A 20,394-nucleotide genomic window follows, 5' to 3' on the forward strand; every position below is an offset into this window, starting at 1 on the left:
GGGCAGGAAGGAAAGATGGTTGACTGTGGTTTTTTCCTCAAAGAATTTCGAGAGCGCGTCAGTCCACTCTTGGGAATTTGGTATTATTGAAAGATTACTAGAGGTGGTAAATTCATTTAGGATTTGGTAGAGTTCTTTAGAGGAATTTTCAGCTTTGTTTATTAGTTCGGTAAGGAATGATCTTTTTGTCGCCTTTATATCACTCATATATCCGGAGTGCAATATTTTATATGCTTTGCGGTTGGCCTGGTCTTTGCTTGTCCGCCACTTTTTCTCGGCTATTCTACATAGGGATTTGGTTGTTTTTAGTTGCTCTGTAAACCAGGGGGCACTTCTTATCTTACTCTTCACTTTACTCAGAGGGGCGATTTTATCTAGTGCTATCTCTATGGCATTGTTAAGGTGTTGTGCTGCTATACTTACACTCATAGTGGGGATTACCAAGTTGGGATGGAAATTTTTTGAAAATAGTGGTGATGTGATTTTTCGCATGGGCCTGGGCAATGTAAGTTCATTTGCCAGGACCAGTTTAGTTGTGGTAATGGGAATGGTGATTTTCAATAAGTAATGATCTGTCCATAGTAATGGAATGGTAGGATCAGCCATTATGTCGGGGGAATTTGATAAAAGGAGGTCTAAGGTGTGGCCAGCCCGATGTATGGGGCCTACAACCATCTGAATGAGGCCAAGGGTATTCATGTTGGAAATCAATTTTTCAGTGTCCGGATTGGATTGTATTTCCACAATTAAAATCGCCTATTAGGAGAAAATTGTGGGAAGCTAGAACATGAGGTGCAATGATCTCAAGCAACTTATTTGCATAATCACCTTTGGCGCCTGGGGGACGGTATACTAGAACTCCTCTCGAGATGTTATTTGAGGATCCCTTGATCTTGAAAACACTGATTTCTGTTTGGTTAAAAACAAGATTTTCCAGACTGGTAAGATTTACATTTTGGGTAGTTGCAATTAGCAGTCCCCCCCCCTGTGGTATATTGCCTATCAAACTGTGCAATTTTATACTCAGGTGTGAAGGCGGTGTATATATCAGGAGAGGCATTTTCATGCAGCCAGGCCACGGAAACAAAGCAAATATCCGGGACCTCTGAATCGAGGAGACTCCAGATTTCTAATACATGTTAAGGAATTGAACGGGCATTGAAGTCTATGGCCTTAAGTTGTTTGGCGGCCTTACATGTGCTAGACAAGTCAGAACTGGGAGATGTGAAAGTCTTAATCTTGTCAGGAGGCTGGACTGACCGGGAGATTTCAGGGAACCTGCCTATTTCAGCTACTAGGGCCTCCGTGGGTTCCATGAGGGTGTTGTTTAGATTTTTTTATTACTTTACTGGAATATCTGAGACTGTTCATTTTCTTATCTATAAAAGTAGTAAAAACAAAGTAAATTACCAAAATCAGAAAGATGTAGGGGTCCTGGCGTCTGTGGGGGTTCAGGCACGGACGGGCGCAGACGGGCTTGCCTTTGGCGCACCGCTGCGCGAGTCTGCGCCATTCTCCTGATTAAATGGGAGTTGGTCAAGAAGGACTAGAGTGCTACTTTACTACTTCCGGTGGTGCAGTCGGAAGTGGAATGGTGCCAGGGCCGACCCTCCGTTCAAGCGGCACAAGCCATGACGAACCGGGGTCAATGGCAGTGCTAAAGGCTGGCAGGCGTGAGGTGAGCAACAAAATTGTACGACGCAAAGGTTAAAAATACATTAAAAATAAATTAACAGAGTTTCAGTTTGCTCTATTGCGTGCAGGCATTACCAATTCAACTACTGAAACACAGCGTAGACCTCGAGATCAGAGGCGCCGCTGCACGTGTCCGCACCTTTCTCCTGATTAAATAGGAGTTGGGCGAGAAGGACTAGAGTGCTACTTTACTACTTCCGGTGGTGCAGTCGGAAGTGGAATAGTGCCAGGACCGACCCTCCGTTCAAGCGGCACAAGCCGTGATGGACCGGGGTCAATGGCAGTGATTAAGGCGGGCAGGCGTGAGGTAAGCAACAAAATGTACGACGCAAAGGTTAAAAAATACATTAAAAATAAATTAACAGAGTTTCAGTTTGCACTATTGCGTGCAGGCATTACCAATTTAACGACTGAAGCTCAGCGTGGACCTCGAGATCAGAGGCGCCGCTGATCTCGTTTTTCAGAGAAAACCCATTGTCCTGTAAGCAGTACCTTAACTAGGTAAAAGGCCAGTACCAAGAACGAGTATGTAGTGTAACGGCAGGGGAATATAGGTTAAAGATTTGGTTACTACCTTAGCCTATATTGGAATACCTGTTTGAAACATAACACCCACTCTCATCCGACTGGACGACAAAGTAAAAATGTAAATGTACTTCTAGACATTGTACGCAAACAAATAATAAGTCCATAAAATAATAAGTAATAAAAGAAACTTTAAATGCTAAATTGTAGCTTAAGCGGTAAAAGTCTATCAAAATATGTTCAAATATATGGTTCGAACAACTATGAGTGTCTCAAAGTCACGCTGGTCAGTAAAAAGAAAAAGTGTTATTTGTTTAAAAATTCCAATGTAGTTATTTTGAAAAAGTCCAAATCTTTTCCCAGCACACGAAGAGCCAAATGTTTATGTGTCCTGTCTGGGAAACGCATCACCACTGTTGTTTGCCATTGAAGACTACTGTCCCTGCAACACCTCACAGATCAGGTCAATTGAGCACAGATGACCTTCTGGGGAACCCTGTGTGATATCCAAGGTCTGAGTGTTTGTACAGGAGCCGGTCTCCGTTCCAACATGAGCTGAAGCATCCTGTGGCAGCTCTAAGAATGCAGACATCAACATGGAAATACACTGAGGACACAGCAGTACATGGGCCATTATCGGTTCCAGTAAAGCATCTATGTCCGGTGGCGCAAAGGATGGAAGTATTAGACAGAGATCCAACATCCATTCTTGCAGAGCAGGCATGGGAGGACATGCAGAACACAGTCCATCCTGACTGGTTGAAACAATAGGAGGCAAGACTCGCTTAGTTCTCGAAGGCGAGGTTTGCCCAGCTGGAGTACCATTCGATCACGGTATAGGTGCTCTACGAGCGTTTTTTCCACCTCCTTGGTGACTGGGATGTCCATTGTGTAGCAGAAAAATTACAACCATGGATTCCTACTATTAGTAACAGGAAAGTCCTCCAAACTTGCTTCCAAATATGGAGTATATGAAGGCTGGAGTCACTCTGAAGATTGTCTGAAGGGTGCTTAACAGTCCAAAACCTACGGTCTTAAATAGGCATACTATACCTTTCATATAAGGCATGTTAAAGATACATTGTACCATTTCTGTGAAATGGAAAGGGCAATTTGTTCGTACAAGTGCTTGTATCTCAGCTGAGGATCTTGCGAACTGAAGATCAAAAGTCTCTTGGGCACAGTTTTCTGTAAAAGAATGGCTTTCATTCAGCTCAGAGTATCAAACCATATAAAGGAAACATTCAACGAAGGGGCATCCCTCCCTGACTGTGTGGGTCAGTGGAAACAATACTTGTAAACAACAAGTAACTCTGGAGCGTACAGGGACAAGATATGCGATGCTTGAAATCATCCCACAACAACCTTGATCATTCAGCATCAAGTAACGACCACTTAAGAGAAACTTGGACACTAGATTAATCACGGTCGCCTGGGACCCTTTCAAATCACAGGATAAGTTTGCAACTGAACTGTTACAGACCCTGTGAAGCATGATATCCTGGCATATGAGAGATCCATCTAAAAAGTTCTCACAGCTTGTACCACTTAGAAACATTTCCATGTCCCCACTTCTGCATCGAAATCTGTATGGCAATTCCTTGATGAATTCCTTACTCATCACTTCATACCTGCCTGCCTATTGTTGTTCTATACAATACTGAAACTGGAAAGTTGTGACCGGTAATGTAATATGGCCATGAATTAACCACTCTGTGGATGGTGACTCTGCCACAGTGAAAGATAATTGTTCTAGTTTTTCAATATGCAACAGTGTATATTTTGCTCGCCTTTGTGCCATTGTTACTTGCTTCTTAGTTAGATTGTACGCAGAGAACAAGGCCGTACTGTTAATAAATCGCCAAGGCACATAACCCCAACGCAATGATTGTTGCTTCCAGCTTAACAACATAATAGAACGTAGCTGAGGCTGTCCGTGCTGTGGTATGGACAAATCCTGTTCCAGTATTTCTATATCAGATGGTACAATGTTGCCCAGTGAATAAATCCTGGATGTTAATGTGGTCATGCCATTGTCAACCACCTCTAAGGCCTTTTCTAGGTTAATTCTATCAGTTTCACAAATTCGCTCCGCAGCTTCTTGTTGTGAGATTTTCCAGATTTCATTATAAATGGCGTATAAGAAACATTTCTGAAGTGGCTTTTTGGGACCCAATATCCACCTCATCTGATAGTAAGGATAAGTGTTGTTTCACCTGGGACAGTGTCGAGGTTTTTAGCCAATCGAGGCATATCGGTATGATCTGACCACCTCTGGATGTTCTTGTTGACATTAGCGTTGGTCCGGCCTATGGATACTAAACCCTTCGGTGGTACCTCTGAATCTTGTTTGACATCTATTTGTGTCTGTAGGCCAAACTAACCATCTCTTTCAAATGTGGTCTGATGAAGTATATGAAACTGTACAGTGTCATCTACTGCATCCTCACTATGTGTTGTAAACTTTTGCCACCCCTCAAAGTGTGATGGTAAGGGAGTCTGAGGTATGTTCAAGTCTTTTTCTTGTCTATTCCAAGACAGGAAGTCTGTTTCACAGTGTATTTCAGAAATATTATCTGCTGTGGAATGAGGAACACTCAAAATAGTGCTTCTATTCCCTAAACTCGCCATTCCTTTGAACCCCAGAATGATTTTTTGTATCTAGTGTCCTCCCATAAGTTGAAACCCTGTTAAGAAAGTTGGGAAATAAAGGATGCAGAATAAATCTTTTTGGTGTTTGTTAACACATTTTTCTGTGCAGCTGTAGGTGCAAACTTATAGTAATATGAGGTTGGGTCAGAATTGTTGAACCATGAAAAATAAGAAAGTTTCTGTGCGAACATTCGTGAACTACCTTTCGGCGGCACTGGGCAATGTTCCCATTGGTGGTATGTAAAAACATTACGTGAGAAACTGGATTTATGTAAAAAGTGATGACCATAATGTTGGTAACAGTACATTGGGTCATAACCAGTTGTGTCCTCTAACATCTCAATGCTTTAAAATGCAGTGGATTATTCTAAATCAGACAGCATTCTACAGTTTCAAAATCTCAATTGTCAGAAAATGTACTGGAGGTAATAATATCATTTAAAGAAATTTTAAATACATAAGGTATTTTCAAAAGCTCAGTGGGACCAAATATATCATATGAAACTCTGTCCCAAAATATACCATCAGGAATTGGAACAGCGCAAATGTTCACGAAGGACAGTTCACTTTGTTCACGACGAGATGACATATGAGGTTTCAGGATCAAGTTCACATTTGATTCTACAGAGCATTCTGGGAGATAGTTTCCATGCATAAGTAAGCAAAAGAAAGTCACTAGGCCAATCCAGAATAGAAAAACAATATTCCAGGTATTATCCAGAGTTATAGCCAAGGTGATACTAGGTAAGTCTTTTTCAGAAAAATATAGAATTCATGAAGTTGTTGTTTACGGGAAACTTGAATTGGTGTTGTTTCAGGTTCACTTGGATCAAGAGAGAAGGTATCAAAATCGATGAAGTAGCCAGATCCAGTTCAATCTATCTTTGGTAGCTCAGCAGGTTTTGTTGAACTGGCAGATGTCTCTTGTAGAGGCATATTGATGTAGATATCGGTGGTAGGCCAAATTGATATTTGTATTTCATTTGTGTCTTGATGTTCTGTTTCAAGAGGAATGAGTTCCATTTCATTGTTGGAAAGTCCATTATTTCGTATTGGCGACTCCTCAAATGTTATGGGTTTACTGTCTGAACTTCCTGTATGGTAGCAAGAGAAAAGCATTGGCTACCCAGGAGCCCACATGACCTACTATTCAGAATTGGCCACATAGTGTGTTTTGATAAGCTCGATGGAAACAAATCTCTTTTCTTTTTTGCCGGCAAGAGGCAGAAGAAGCATTGTTCTTGTTCCTTCAACAGCCAGGACAGGTACAGGCTTTCTGTATGATGGCCCAAATTATTTCTCAGCTGCGGCCGGTAGTAGGTGTAACTGCAGGGCGGTGACGTGGGGAGGGGGAGGGGCAGGGTGGGGGGTAGTAATGTATGGATTACGGACTTTGACACGTAAATAAACATATAAATAAATTAAACAAATTTTGTTGTGTGCACTGCATCACCAAATGCAATGCAGTGCGCGCAATGAAATTCATTTTATTTATTTATATGTTTACTTACCTGTTAAAGTCCGTAATCCATACATTACTACCCCCCACCCTGCCCCTCCCACTCCACACATCACCGCCCTGTAGTTACACCTACTACCGGCCGTGGCTGTTCTTACTTGTCCACAATCTTTTCTCTAGATTCCCAACTTTAGGGATCCAGGCAGGTCTTGCCATGACTGATTTGACTTCCCCAGTGGTTGTGCATTTTACTTGCACCTTGCTTTGTAGTGCCCAGAACTCATTGAAATCCTGTAAAACAGCCAAACGTTTATTGATGTAAAATGGTTTTGCATACGCCACTCTGCTTTCATAGTCGGGATCAGGTACCCACATTCTCATCCCAAATAGAACTTCGTAAGGAGTGACACCTCCTAGGAAACTTCTTTGCATATAGTTGACAGCCCTCTGGACCCCAGATAAGTTATTGAACCAACTATCACCTGAACCTAATACTCTTGCTGTTATAGATTGCTCTAAGTCACGTTTTTTCCTCTCCATGACTGAATTTCCCTCCGAATGGTACGGAGAGGAGTACCGCAGTACAACACCCAAACTTCCCATGGCTCCTCGCAAGCCCTTGAGCTAAACGCGCTGCCACAGTAAGAATGTAACATGCCAACTGTGTATGTTCTAATGAAGACTCGCAAATCTTTCATAACAGTTCGAACGTCAGCCGAGCACTGAGGCCAAACCTACAGAAATCTAGAGCATGAATCCACTGCCACCAAGATATACTTGTGATTGTAGGGGGCTGCAGTGGTCCAGATAGACACAAGTGAGTGGTCTGTCCGATAATAGTAATTGTGTCTGCGCTGGACGTGCCACAGTGGAACCCTTCATCTCCTGACAGATGTCTCACTTTAAGACAAAATTCTTCATCTGTTTAGTTAGTCCTGGCCACCAATAGCGTTGTTTCAGTAAAGAAAATGTTGTGGTAATCCCTGAGTGAGCAGAACCTAGACCCTTATGTGCAGCTAGTATTAAGCCAAATCTGCGATCCATGCTTGGTATCAGCTTATCCCCCACTCCTGGAATTTGAGCATACGGAATGTTATTTGCATCTAACTTGTAGGAGTAGTTGAGTGAAAAACCTTTCGGCAAGGCTGTGCTGTTTTTGCATGAAGCAATGACAGCTCTCATTGTTTGTACTTCCGTCTATTCTCGTTCTAGAACGAGTGATTGCAGCTTCAGCAGCAGTTCATACTGGCCCTTTTGCGGCTTCATCAGCCAATGAATTCCTTTCAACGTGAACGCCATCATGTTGATGACTCAGCGTGTGTATCACGTGAGCTCTTGATAGTTCACTTTTTTTTCATTTAGAAAGCTTTATTGAGTATAATAGGCATAGTAAAACATCATTACAGAAACAATGACAGTAATAAGAATTTGCACGAATATTGAAAAAATTACCATATTTGCAAAACAGTTCCAAAAAGGGGATATAAAAACTATAAATAGAGAAAGAGCTTTTTAAAGGTATTTTATATTAGGGGAGGGAAGGAGAGTAAAGAGAGAGAGAAGGGGAAAGAGGAAAGAAGAAAAGAGATGCACTGTATATTACAAATGCAATTTCAAAAGGTACATAAAGAAGTAAAGGCGAGATGCAACTAATAATAACAATTTAAGAAGAAAAAAGAAAGAAAGGAATAGGGATGAAGGGTGAGCATTTAAGAAACATGTCTAGATAGGGTACTGTGGTGGCAAAGGCACAATCATGATGATGGCATAACAGGTTCCACCGTGCACTGTATGACATTTTTTAAGTGTCTTTCCAGTTGGTTGTGATTATCTGAAAGGAAATGGCTAAATATAGATCGATACATTATACATTACATTGAACATTCCATTGTTGTGAGGAAACGCCCAGAAAAATATGTGCAATCTCAAAAGGGAATTCTGTGGCCAAATGTCATTTAGTTTGGACCAGATGCGGGACCAAAGGGATTTGACCAGCGGGCAAAGAAAAAACATATGAAAGAAATCACTATCAGCACATGGGCAGGACCAAAATTTTTTGGAATCAAGTATTTTAAACTTGTGTAAGTCAGTAGGGGTGAAAAAAAGTCTATTATAAAAAAAATATAGAGTCTTGGTGGTGCTAGCGGCGTGGGAAACGTATTGTATTTTGGGCCATATAGAATCCCTGACCTGGAAGGAAAATTCTTGATCGAGATCCTTTTCCCATAAGAGTTCATGTTTGGATTTGGACCTAACAGCAGTGGAATGGGAAAGTAATTTATAAATAGCAGCAGCTTTAAGAGGAATAGAAAAGTCTGGGGGAGGGGAGAGGATCGGAGCAGTAGTAGTCAGGGAGCTAGTTTGAGGAGTAATAGAGGCTCGGGCGTCAATGAGCAAGAGATACTGAGAAGAGTCCATGTTAGATATGCCGAACGAGTCACATAGATCTGAGAAGGTCATTGGGGAATTGTCTTTAAGTATATGGTCATAACTGATAATACCTTTGTCTATCCACTCCTTCCAGAATAGCGCTCTATTATTAAATCTTTAAGAATTTGCTATACCAAATCGGAGTTAGATAGTGAGCGTCAGCATATGAGAGAAAAGAACGAGATATTGAAAGAGCAAGTGCTTTGGAGTGTTTAAATATGGGGGTGAGAACCCGCTTCGGAGGTTGAGATAAACTAAACGAAAAAAGGAGAGTGTTGCGCTAGCTCAATTGAACTCCAAGCAGTTAAGGGAGGATTAGATGAGTCTGTTAAAAAAGGCCAGATTTGTTTTAAAGCGAAAGCTGAATAAAAATGGGTGAGATTAGGAAAGTTGACTCCCCCTAAATCCTTGGGGTGTTGGAGGTGGGAGATAGAAATCCTAGCTTTGCCTTTATTCCATAAGAATTTTGTTAGGAGGTGAATTATGGTTTAAAGAAATAGAGCGTAAGGGAAATGGGGAGCATGGAGAGGTAGAAATTGATTATAGGAAGAAGCATCATTTTGATCGTTGAAAGCCTTCCCCACCATGTAAGGAAAAGAGGAGAACAACCATCAATGAGTGTAGAAATCATTTTGACAGTTTCTCTAAGAGTGGTAGGGTAAAGGATGCCTAGGCATTTAATATTGCTGGAGCTCCATTCAAAGCCAGAGCCATGAAATATATGGGAGGCAAAATGTGTTTAGAGGTAAAACCTCCAATTTATCTATGTTCAAGTTGTATCCTAGAGACTAAGGAATATTCTTTTAATAAAGAGAAAAGCGAAGGTAAAGTAGTGGATGGATTAGAAATTTAGAGGAGGATATCATCAGCATAGGCAGTGAATTTAATATCGATGTTCTGAAAAGTAAAGCCAGTATAAGATGGTGAATGCCGAATTTTTTCTAAAAAGGGTTCTAAGGCGAGAATAAAGAGAAGGGGAGAAAGGGGACATCCTTGCCTCTATGAAGAGAAAAATAGTTAGACTGAGAGCCGTTAACCCAAGTGGAGGTAGAGGGGGAAGAATATATAACAGTTGAATGTATTGAATACTATGGGGGCTAAAACCGTGCCATTTTAGTGCTCCAAACATAAAGTCCCAGCTTACCCTGTCAAATGCTTTTTCAGCATCTAATGTGATAGCTGTGACTGCTGAATCCATTTTTGAGGCAAGATGAATGATATTAAGGAGAGTTCTTGAGTTGTCGGTTATAGATCTACCTTTGACAAAGCCAGATAGATAAATATTAATTAGGTCAGGAACAGGAACGACTTTGTTAATACGAATGGCAAGAAGTTTGGCATACATTTTATAATCTGTGTTGATTAAGGAAATGGGCCTGTAATTTTTGCAAAGGGAAGGGTCTTTGTCTTTTTTAGGGATTAGGGATAGCATTGCTTTTGTGAAAGATCCCCTAGATCAAGTGTCTTCAATCAGTCGATCAAGAGCTACCGGTAGCTCGCCGACCCCTGGGAGTACCTTGCCCGGCATCTAATAATTAAGCTTTTGTTCTGCACTCCAGCATGCATTTATTAGCTCTTCAGTGTCTTTTAAGGTTTGCCATTAGCGTTTACCCACCCTCACCAAAACCAGCTGCTCAGATTGGATGAACTGAGCTTAGTAGGGGCGGGGCGGGCAGAGGAACATGACGTTCTTCCTCAAGTCCGGCAGAATCAGGAATCGCGCCACCAGCCTTTTTCAGATGGGCACCGCGCTTTAAATGGATCTTTTGATCGTGGGCGGAGAGGAGTAGCAGATCGTGAAGTGAGCCCCTGGCCTAGTATCTGCATATTCGGCAAAAGCGTCTCAGTGCAAAAAAGGACCTTTGATTTTCAGGGCTGGCACGGAGCTTTATAATCTACCTTCCCTAGTAAGAGGCTCTGTAGCAGAAGACGGTAAAATCAAAGGGCCTATCATGCACTCCGCCGCTTTCACTGATTACATCATGCTTTATACTTGACTTCACATATTAGTCAGTGAAAGCAGCTGAGTGCGTGCAAGGCCCTCTTAGCCCAGCTGGAAATCTTAACATCGGATAATGGCAGACATTCAAGCCAGACTTAAGAGCTGATGCTAAGGAGGTGCTATTCCACGAATATTTGCAGCACACTCCCAAGGTTACTGCGAATGGCACTGTGGGGGAAGGTTAACCCAATCATAATAATGCACAAGCTTGTTTTGGTACAGCACAGAGCAGTCCCTGTCTCCACGGAAAACAACTGACAAATTGTATTGGTTGAAGTTTGTTAGGGGTTGCCTTCTGACTATGTCGTCTGGGGGTTTCCATCCTGTCTCATTCATGTCGCCCTTCACTCCCTCATTCAGACTGGTTTTATTATGATTTCATGGACCGATGTTTACATTGTCCTGTGAGTGGGTGTGGAGCATGAATAACTAGAAATGCATGATCGTCATGGGCCTGGTAGCCTAGTTGGTTGCACTTTGTGCCAACAACTCCTCAGTCGACTGTCTAATAATCGCAGAGTCCATTGTATATTTCGTAAATCACTTAACCCGTTTGCTGCTTCGAACGTTCAGCGCCACGGATGAACGTTCAAAGAAACGGGTGCGGCTGCGTCGACCGTTGCTTCGAACGTCCAGCGCCAGTGCTGAATGTTCAAAGAAACGGGTGCGGCCTCTTCGGCCGTTGGACGTGCACAGCACCAGGGAGGTAGCTCGCGCGACGGCCGACGGCAGCAGCGAAGGGGTTAATATTCCCTTATTTCCATTCTACTAACAGTTTGGTAGTTGACACGGTAACTGCAGCACCAGTTTTTTGCAGCAAGGTGCAAAATCTTTTGATTTTGGGCAAATCAAATACGCTTCCATATTTTCAATGTCTTTAATAAATAAATAACTACTGCCTACATTTATCTGCAGTGCAGTTGGGTGTTATGTTTGGTTTGAATCCCACTATCGGGCCCACAATACTAATATGTGATCCTGGGCAATTCAGGTGAGCTTTATCTATCTTTTACTTCTTTATCTTTTTTTATTGTTTAATACAAGGCATACAGGCATACCCTTCAGTGCATATTGCCGTAGCTGGGCGAATCAATTTCTCCCTGGTTTCATCATTAAAGCAGTCATTCCTATAGTCGAAGTTGACTTCGAGCTGCACATTCACATTTATTGGCCTTGCGAAATATTGTATTATGGCAGCATGGGGAAAGTGGGAGGGGAGGCTATAAGTTGAAAAGAAGGAGTTAGTTAGCACATTGAGTTAAAGCAGTTTTCAGTTAACTGTATTGCCTGATTAGCTGTCAAAGTATTTTAGCTGAAAGTTCTGGCTTTTACTTACTCATTGCCCAGTTACAGCAAGCTCGGAGGGGGTCGCAGTATGCCTGAAATTGAGTTTGCAGTTAGTACGATGTCTTTCAAATAACCAGGGCAGCTGACCAGAGTATGTGTGTAGGTCTGGTCAGTGCAAAGCAACTGCATTTCTTCTTTTCAGTAAGGTGTAATCAGGGCCATGAATTTGAATCCCACTGAGGGTGCGCAGCCGTTCACCAGCCAGGGGGAGACAGTGGGCTGCTTACAAGCGCTATGGACAGGCTTTGCAGGTAAACCTTGTGCATTGTGGGTCCTTGTACTCGTATGCACTTATATAATTACACTTCAGCAGCTCAAGTCAATCACTGATGGCTGTACTGTTGAGGTCCTGGACACTCAGCTGAAGGGTAAGGTTTTGAGCCGAAGCATCAATTAACTTCTCTAGCAGGGAGAATGTGCCATTAGGGTCCGAGCTCCCGACTTTGAAAATGGGGAACGGGCTTTGAGTCTCGGCGTTGTCTCAACAGACTGTAATTCTGCGAAAGTGCCTCAAAAATCAATATTACCCCATGTAATTTATTTGACGTACATGTTAAGCGCTTCAAGACTTTCCGGCCAAGTTCGGGGTATATAAAACTGTAACAGTATCAAGTAATAATGATCTGTTAGAAAATAAAATGCTTCCCTAAAATAAAAACAAAATCAGTGGGAAACACTGCATATTTGAATTGACACTACAATTTTAACATTGACTGGCACCCCGCTTTATATTCCCTACTCTTCTTCATTTTAAAATGAAATGCTTCCCCAAAATAATTGTTTTCCCATTTCATGAATAGGTTATACCTCTCCATTACCATGTGGTGATTCCAATTGTTGTTTATTATCAATACTGTTTTGTTTACTGGACAGTTGTCTGTCTATTACGAATTTCAAACTAAAAACAAGGCCCAGAATACACAATCCCTCACTGTAACAAGAATAAAACTGCATTTTAGAGTGTTTTATTTTTAATAAATAAATTGCATCTATCTGAGCTAGCTGCAAGTTTACGAATCAGGGCCTGCAACTTTCTTTCCATGATTAATAATCATACCAGAAGGGCGTGGCCAACAGCATAGCCGGGTAGGAAGTGCCGCACCGGAGCTCCTGCCGTGCTGCCACAGAATCCGACATTACAGCAATACCCCGGGGCACCCAACGCGTGAATGGGGAGCAGAAACCCCCCCAGAGCCAGCGGGACTGTTCGCCCGGCGGAGGCGTGATCGGGTCCCGCAGATATCCCGACTTGGGCTGAAGGTCCGCGGAACTCTCGTACACAGACAAAATGGCGGATGCGGCGACCAAGCCCTGATCGACGGGCGGAGGGCCGCTGGCGTACACCGGAGGGCGAGGAGAACCTGCGGACTGCGGCTGGTGCCCGTGATAGCGGCGAGGAGGTGAATTCAGGGATCCGGTGGGAAAGGCTGAGACACGGCGGGGCCGGCCGCCCTTTACCAATATGGCGGATGCCGAGCCCGAGCCCTGATCTGCAGACGCGAGGCCGCAGGAGTGCTCTGGGGGCTGAGAGGAGGCGGCGGAGTACTAAAGGTGCCTGTGTAAGGGACGGGGCAGTGAGGCTGAGAGCCCGGTAAGAGCGATTGTGACACTTCGGGACCGGCCACCCTTTACCAAGATGGCGGCCCGGGAACCCGAGTCCTGATTACCGGCGAGAGGCGGCTGGTGTGCACAGGGGGATGTGAGGAGGCGGCAGCTCAGTGGCAGCACCTGCGCAGGTGGAGCTGATGAAGAGCCAGCCTCACCCAGCCGCGGCCGCGGAAACTTTGGTGGCGGACCTTCCCCCCTCCTGGGACAGTCCTCTGCCGCCTCGGGGCCTGGTCTGAGGCCTCTGGTCTGGGAGTTGGCCATCGGCGCTGCTTCTGGGACCTGCCCTGCCCCTTGGGTGATATCGACCGGGGGGACACACAGTGTGCGTCCCTGGATAGAGGCGGCTGTGGGCTGTGGAGGTTGGAGGGACCCAGGACGTCATACCCTCGACCACCAGCACTCGAAGAAAGGGTCGGCACGCCGTGGAGCACCCAGGGTATTGGAGATCTTTGGCGGCGGTGGGGCAACCCCGAAGACGCGGACAGCCATGGGCAAGAGAGATACGCTCCCCAAACCACAGAAACTGGGTCCTATGAACAACTTCGCGGTGCCAAGACACCAGATGGAGTCTCTGCCGGCGACGCCTGGGGCACGGACCGACACGGCACTGCTGATGGAGGCCAGCCAGGCCTCCAGGACAGATATCCAGGAGTCACGAGCGGCGCTGGAGGTCAGAATCGGGGAAGTGGGCTCCGACGTGACATTGCTCCAGCAAGATTTCCGCAAGCTGTCCGACAGGGTAACGGCGACCGAAAAAAAGGATTGGCGAGACCAAGGATTCGGTCACTACCCTGAAAAGAGACATGGCAGAACTGCAGGCCTCCCACCGTCAGCTGCTGTGGAAGGTGGATGACGCAGAAAACAGGGCGAGGCGCAACAACCTGCGCTTCGTGGGATTCAGAGAAGGAATTGAGGGGACGAGTATGACGTTGTTCCTCCGCACGTGGCTGACAGAGACTTTCCCTGATGCGCAGTTCTCCCCATGCTTTATTATCGAACGAGTGCATAGGGCCCTCCTGGCGAAACCGCCTGAAGGGGCGAGACCGAGGCCGGTTATCGCCCGTTTCCTAAACTTCGCCGACAGAGATTTGATCCTGAGAGAGGCGAGGAAACTGGGGGAGATCCGACTGGAAAACACGACGATAATGATTTTCCCTGATTATAGTCAAGAGGTGCAGAAGCAACGCCGCTCATTCGATGCAGTGAAGGCGAAACTAAGAACCCTGAATATATCATACATGCTCCTCTTCCCCGCTAAACTTAAGGTACTATACAAGGACAAGTCGATATTCTTCACGCATACGGACGACGCACGGCAGTGGCTTGAAGAGCGTCCTATCCTTAACAGTAGGGAGACGGCCGGAAGAGAAGAGTTCGACAGATCCGTAAGACAGAGATCTCAATGGGACCTGCCTAAGCGGCGGAAGTCACGGAGGGTGAAGAAACAGACCCCGGCAACTCCGTACCGGGATCCGGGAGCAGGGACATGTGGCGCGGGAGGGCGTCGTCGTCAGGCGACGCATCCGTGCCGGGCTCAAGATTCAGTTGTCTCCAGAAATGTCCGCTCTGAAGGGGACGAGGAGGCGGACTTGGAGAGCCGTGCATCTGGAGGAGAGGATGAGGGAGGGGTGCCGGGCTCGGTACACCCGCTGGCTGAGGCGATCCGACATCTGGAACATGATTCTTCGGGGCAGATCAGTGCCTCAATAATGGACACGCAAGACTCCCGTTCGTGAACAATGGTGTACCTGGACAGTGGGGATGGCAGCACGTCTTAGGGAAGCACGCAAGTTGGCACCCCCTTTTTGTTCTCTTCCTTTCTTACTGTTTTTGACTTTTTGAAGGGTGGGATGTGCGGGTGGGCGACAGGCCTACTCCTGCGGATAGTCATGTCCTATGTCAGGATGCGACTGGATGGGGAGGGAGGTGGGGTGTGGGGTGGGAAGGGGGGCTTCCAAGTTAACTCAGGTTGGGGTTCGAGTTGGGAATGTTGGGGAGAGGGGGGAGAGGGTGGGGACAGGGCAGCAGCATACTTTGAACACGCTCACCACAAAGGTAGGCCAGAGAATAACCCTATACAGATGCCGCATAGCAGTCGGGAAGTGGCTGGGAAACATGCTGAGAATTGCCACGACCCTTGTACACAGGGGATCGCCCTCGTGCGAATAATGGAGTGTCCGCCTTCGAGACGATTCCCGGGGCTCAGGTGACGCATACCCTAGATTTGGTAAGCTTTGGGGAGAGGGGAGTTAGCATCCTGTCTTGGAATGTCAATGGGCTAGGAGCCAAGGTTAAGAGAGGGCTGGTGAATGCATACATCAAAAGAGTAGACCCCGACATCACTCTCTTACAAGAAACTCACCTCAAGGGAACACAGTGTGCTTTCATTGCAAGGGGTCGATATAGAGTTCTGGCTCATGCAGGGTACACGTCCGATTCTAGGGGGGTGGCGGTGTTCATCAAAAAGACCTCACCATTTCATATAACTCGAACATGGGTGGATCCACTAGGAACATATGTAGGGGTGCAGGGTTCATGGCATAGGAACATTTACACAATAATCTCAGTGTACGCCCCGCCCAAACTACAGGCACGAACACTCAAGGCTATAGCCACTATTTTGCTAGACACGGCGGACACGATCCAAGTGGTGGGGGAGATTTTAATGATGTCATGGAAATGCAACGAGACCGATCAGGGGATATGGCTAGAGGCGAGGCCCAGACTGCGCTTTCACGCACGATGCACAACTTGGGACTGTTGGATATATGGCGGTGGCTCCACCCCACCCAAACAGCTTACTCGTATTACTCCGGGGCACATAAGGTGTTTTCGAGACTAGATTATGTCTTCATGTCCAGACAACACGTGAGAGGTACGGATACTGCGGACTACAACGCCAGCGGCGTGTCCGACCACTTGCCTTTGTTCGTGAGGGTGGGAAGGAGTCGAGGTGCGCTGGTTCCCTCGCATCTATAGTCAGGGGTATTAGAGCTGACATCAAGGTTTACGTGGCCGAGAACGAGGGCACAGTGGACTCCGGGGTCACATTCTGGGAGGCCCTAAAACCGGTCCTGAGAGACAGAATAGGAGGTAGGCTGAGGGAGGAAAGGCGTAAGGGCCATGCCGACGTCACGGCGGTGGAACGAACGGTGCTAGACTTGGAAAGGGAGTACCAACGCGTGAGGAACTCGGAGACCCTTAGACGGCTTTTGGACGCCCAAAGGCGATACAGAGAGCTGGTAACTAACGAGGCGAAGACGCAATCCCTGGCCACCCTCCACCGTCTCTACGACGTGGGAGACAAGTCCGGCAAGCTACTGGCGTGGCTTAGTAAAAAGGAGAGAGCGGCGAGATGGGTGGACACTATTAGAAACTGTGAGGGGGAGCTAGTCTGTGCAGACCGGGAGATAACCAATGTTTTCGCCACTCACTATGAAGGTTTCTATGCAGCGCAGGACTTGGGGACAAGCGACGAGGCATGGAGTTACATGTCTCAGACTGACATTCCGATGCTGACTCCGGAAGCTGTCGTGGGCCTAGAGGCGGACATCTCGTCAGAGGACATAACTGACGCCATTGCTAAATTAAAACCGGGGAAAACACTGGGGCCCAATGGCTTTCCCGCAGAATTTTTTAAGCGTACGGCGGACCTTCTGTCCCGTCACCTTAAGAGTCTCTACTCTGACGCGTATCAGGAAGGGGAGCTACCACCGGACCTCTCTTCGGCCACAATAGTGCCGATTTATAAAGAGGGCAAGCCTCGGGAGGACTGTGCTTCCTACCGCCCGATTTCTCTCCTGAATATGGAGGTGAAGATCCTAGCGACAATCCTCGCAGGCCGTCTGAGGTCGGTCATACCGGATCTCATACACCTGGATCAGTCTGGCTTCCTACCGGATAGGGCGACTAAATTGAACTTGAGAGGACGCACAATTGGCTACAGCAGGTGAGGGGAAGAGTTGAACCCCACTGGTTCCTCGCCCTTGACGCGGAAAAAGCCTTCGATGCCGTACACTGGCCTTTTCTTACGGCGGTGCTCCAGAGGTTTGGCTTCGGCCCAAAATTCCAGAGGTGGGTTCAGCTCCTCTATACGACCCCGAGAGCGAGGGTGAGGGTAAATGGCAGACTGTCCCGAGAATTCCCGATCCGGAGGGGTACCCGGCAGGGGTGCCCCCTCTCCCCCCTGCTCTTTACACTCACCATCGAGATGCTGGCAGCTAGGATCAGACAGAACGAGGACATAATAGGCTTTGGGATTTCAGGCACAGAGCTAGGCCAAGAAAAGATTTCACTATATGCGGACGATGTCCTCTTCTACATAACAAGACCAGAGTCCACAGTCCCGGCGCTATTTCGGGAATTAGCGCTGTATGGCGAGAGGGCGGGCCACACCATAAATTGGCATAAGTCCATCCTGTACGACCCTGGGGGGCAGGACCGATGGGGTTGGCTACCGGAGCGACTCCTGACTACCACTGAAGGCTTTCAGTACCTCGGAGTCTACATCACATCGAATGCGGCTTTATCGTTCCGGAGGAATCTGGAGCGTATCATAGTGAATGCAGTGGCTGATATGGACCATTGGAGACAGCTCCCACTCACACTCTTGGGCAGAGCTGCAATGTACAAGATGATTATCCTGCCAAAATTTCTTTATGCGCTGCAAAACGAGTACTATCCGATACCTGTTGCAGTGTTCAATAGAATCCATTCGGATCTGCGCACTTTTCTGTGGCTGGGTAAGCAACCACTGGTGGCCCTAACCACGCTCCAGAGGCACCAATACAGTGGAGGTATTTCGCTGCCTAACCTGGAGGCATACTATTGGGCGGAGCATCTGACGCTGATCAATGCCTGGCTGCATACCCCCGCTGACCACCCGACGTATTCCTTGGAGAGGCATAAAATGTCGCCTAAGAACCTACTAAGCTACCTATATGGTGGCACCGGACGGGCGCGGCTCCTTCCGGTAACGGTCCAGGCCCTCACAGCCTGGACTAGGACCACGAAACGTGTGGGATGGGAGAGGAAGCTCACACGGCAGACTCCGCTGTGGCACTGTCACTGGCTGGCAGAGCTCAGCAAACTACGCGGATTCCAACGATGGGACGATATAGGCATCTCCATTATAGGAGATGTGATTGTTAAGGGAGAACTGAAGTCCTTCCGGGCCCTGCAGGAAGACTTCGGCCTTCACGAGTCGCAGCTCTTTAAATACCTACAGTTCCGCAATGCATGGAGGGTCCAGAGTATACAGTTACGGGACATCCCGGAGTACGCGCCGCTAGAGGGGCGCCTACTCCAGGAACAGATGGTGGGACACGCGGTTTCCCTAACCTATAAGACTCTAACGAACAACATGTTGGGAGATCTGGCAAGGCTCAGAGGCGTATGGGAGGCAGAGGTGGGTGAGATGGAAGATCTAGATTGGGAGATGGTCCTGATGCACCCCAGGGAGGTGGCAATCAAATCGAGACTACGCCTCATCCAGCTTAATGTGCTACACAGAACGTACTATGATCGACAACGTCTCCTCCGTATGGGGAGAGTGACGGACGCCCGTTGCCTCAGGTGCCTGCATCAGGAAGGAGACTTCTTCCACACCATATGGGTATGTAATAGGATACAGATCTATTGGACACACATATTTACTGAGCTGGGAGAGGTTATGGGAGTTCCACTCCAAAAGGAGCCCATGTTGGCGTTGCTGGGTTTGACTACTGAGGTTGACCTCCCGCGCCCACTCATCACTTTCCTGGTCCTGGCACTGGTGGTAGCTAAACGGGACATTGCAAAACACTGGGGAGCGCAGGAGCCGCCTGACATAGAGGAACGGAGGAGAGGGCTAGACATCTATATGGCAGCCGAAAGAGTGACATACAAGGCAAGGGGATGCCCGAAAAAGTTCCGCAGAGTATGGGCAAAATGGCGACAATACCATGGCTTGGACGGGGGGCTGGGAGGGGGGGAAGGAGAGGTCTAGGTCATCGCATTCCCAGAGGGTAGGGGAGGGGGAGGGCCCAAGGGGCTCCAAGTGTCACATGAGGGGTGCCCTGAGGCACCGATTGCGAGATGCATCATGAGGGGATTGATCTTTGAAAACTGAAGGAGATGGAGAGGGATATGGAAGTATAGTTGCTGCCTGAAATAACCAAATGGTTTTAGTTGCTATGAGACATTGTAATGTATGTGATTTCATGAAACAACCGTTTTGAGGGGGGGGAGAAAATGTAAAAGTGATGACCTTTTCCGTATTGATAGTATATGCAGTTTTCCTCGATTTGTGTCTGGGCAGTGGTGATCCGATGACATGGATGTGTAACGCCGCCCGGCCCTCGGGATGTGGGCTGAATGGCTGTGTGAGGCGCTGCCTGGTTAATTGATGCTTGATTACGTTATCCCGCAGAAAAGGAACTGTACAGATTAACCTGCTTTCATCACAATAAAATTTATTAAAAATAAATAAATAAATAATCATACCAGAAAGTTTGTGGTTCAGATTTGTGCCCTGCGATAACCTGCACATTTTGCTTTATAAACAGAGATGCTGGTGGAAGCACTCATTTCATGAGATTACGGACATGAGTATGCATTGTCATTTAAAAATAAAATAATACACATAGTGAAACTAGGATTACCACCATTCCAAATACCAGCCATTTGTTATTGTTTT

This window comes from Lissotriton helveticus, chromosome 8 (genome assembly GCF_964261635.1).
Source record: "Lissotriton helveticus chromosome 8, aLisHel1.1, whole genome shotgun sequence".
Lineage (NCBI taxonomy): Eukaryota > Metazoa > Chordata > Amphibia > Caudata > Salamandridae > Lissotriton > Lissotriton helveticus.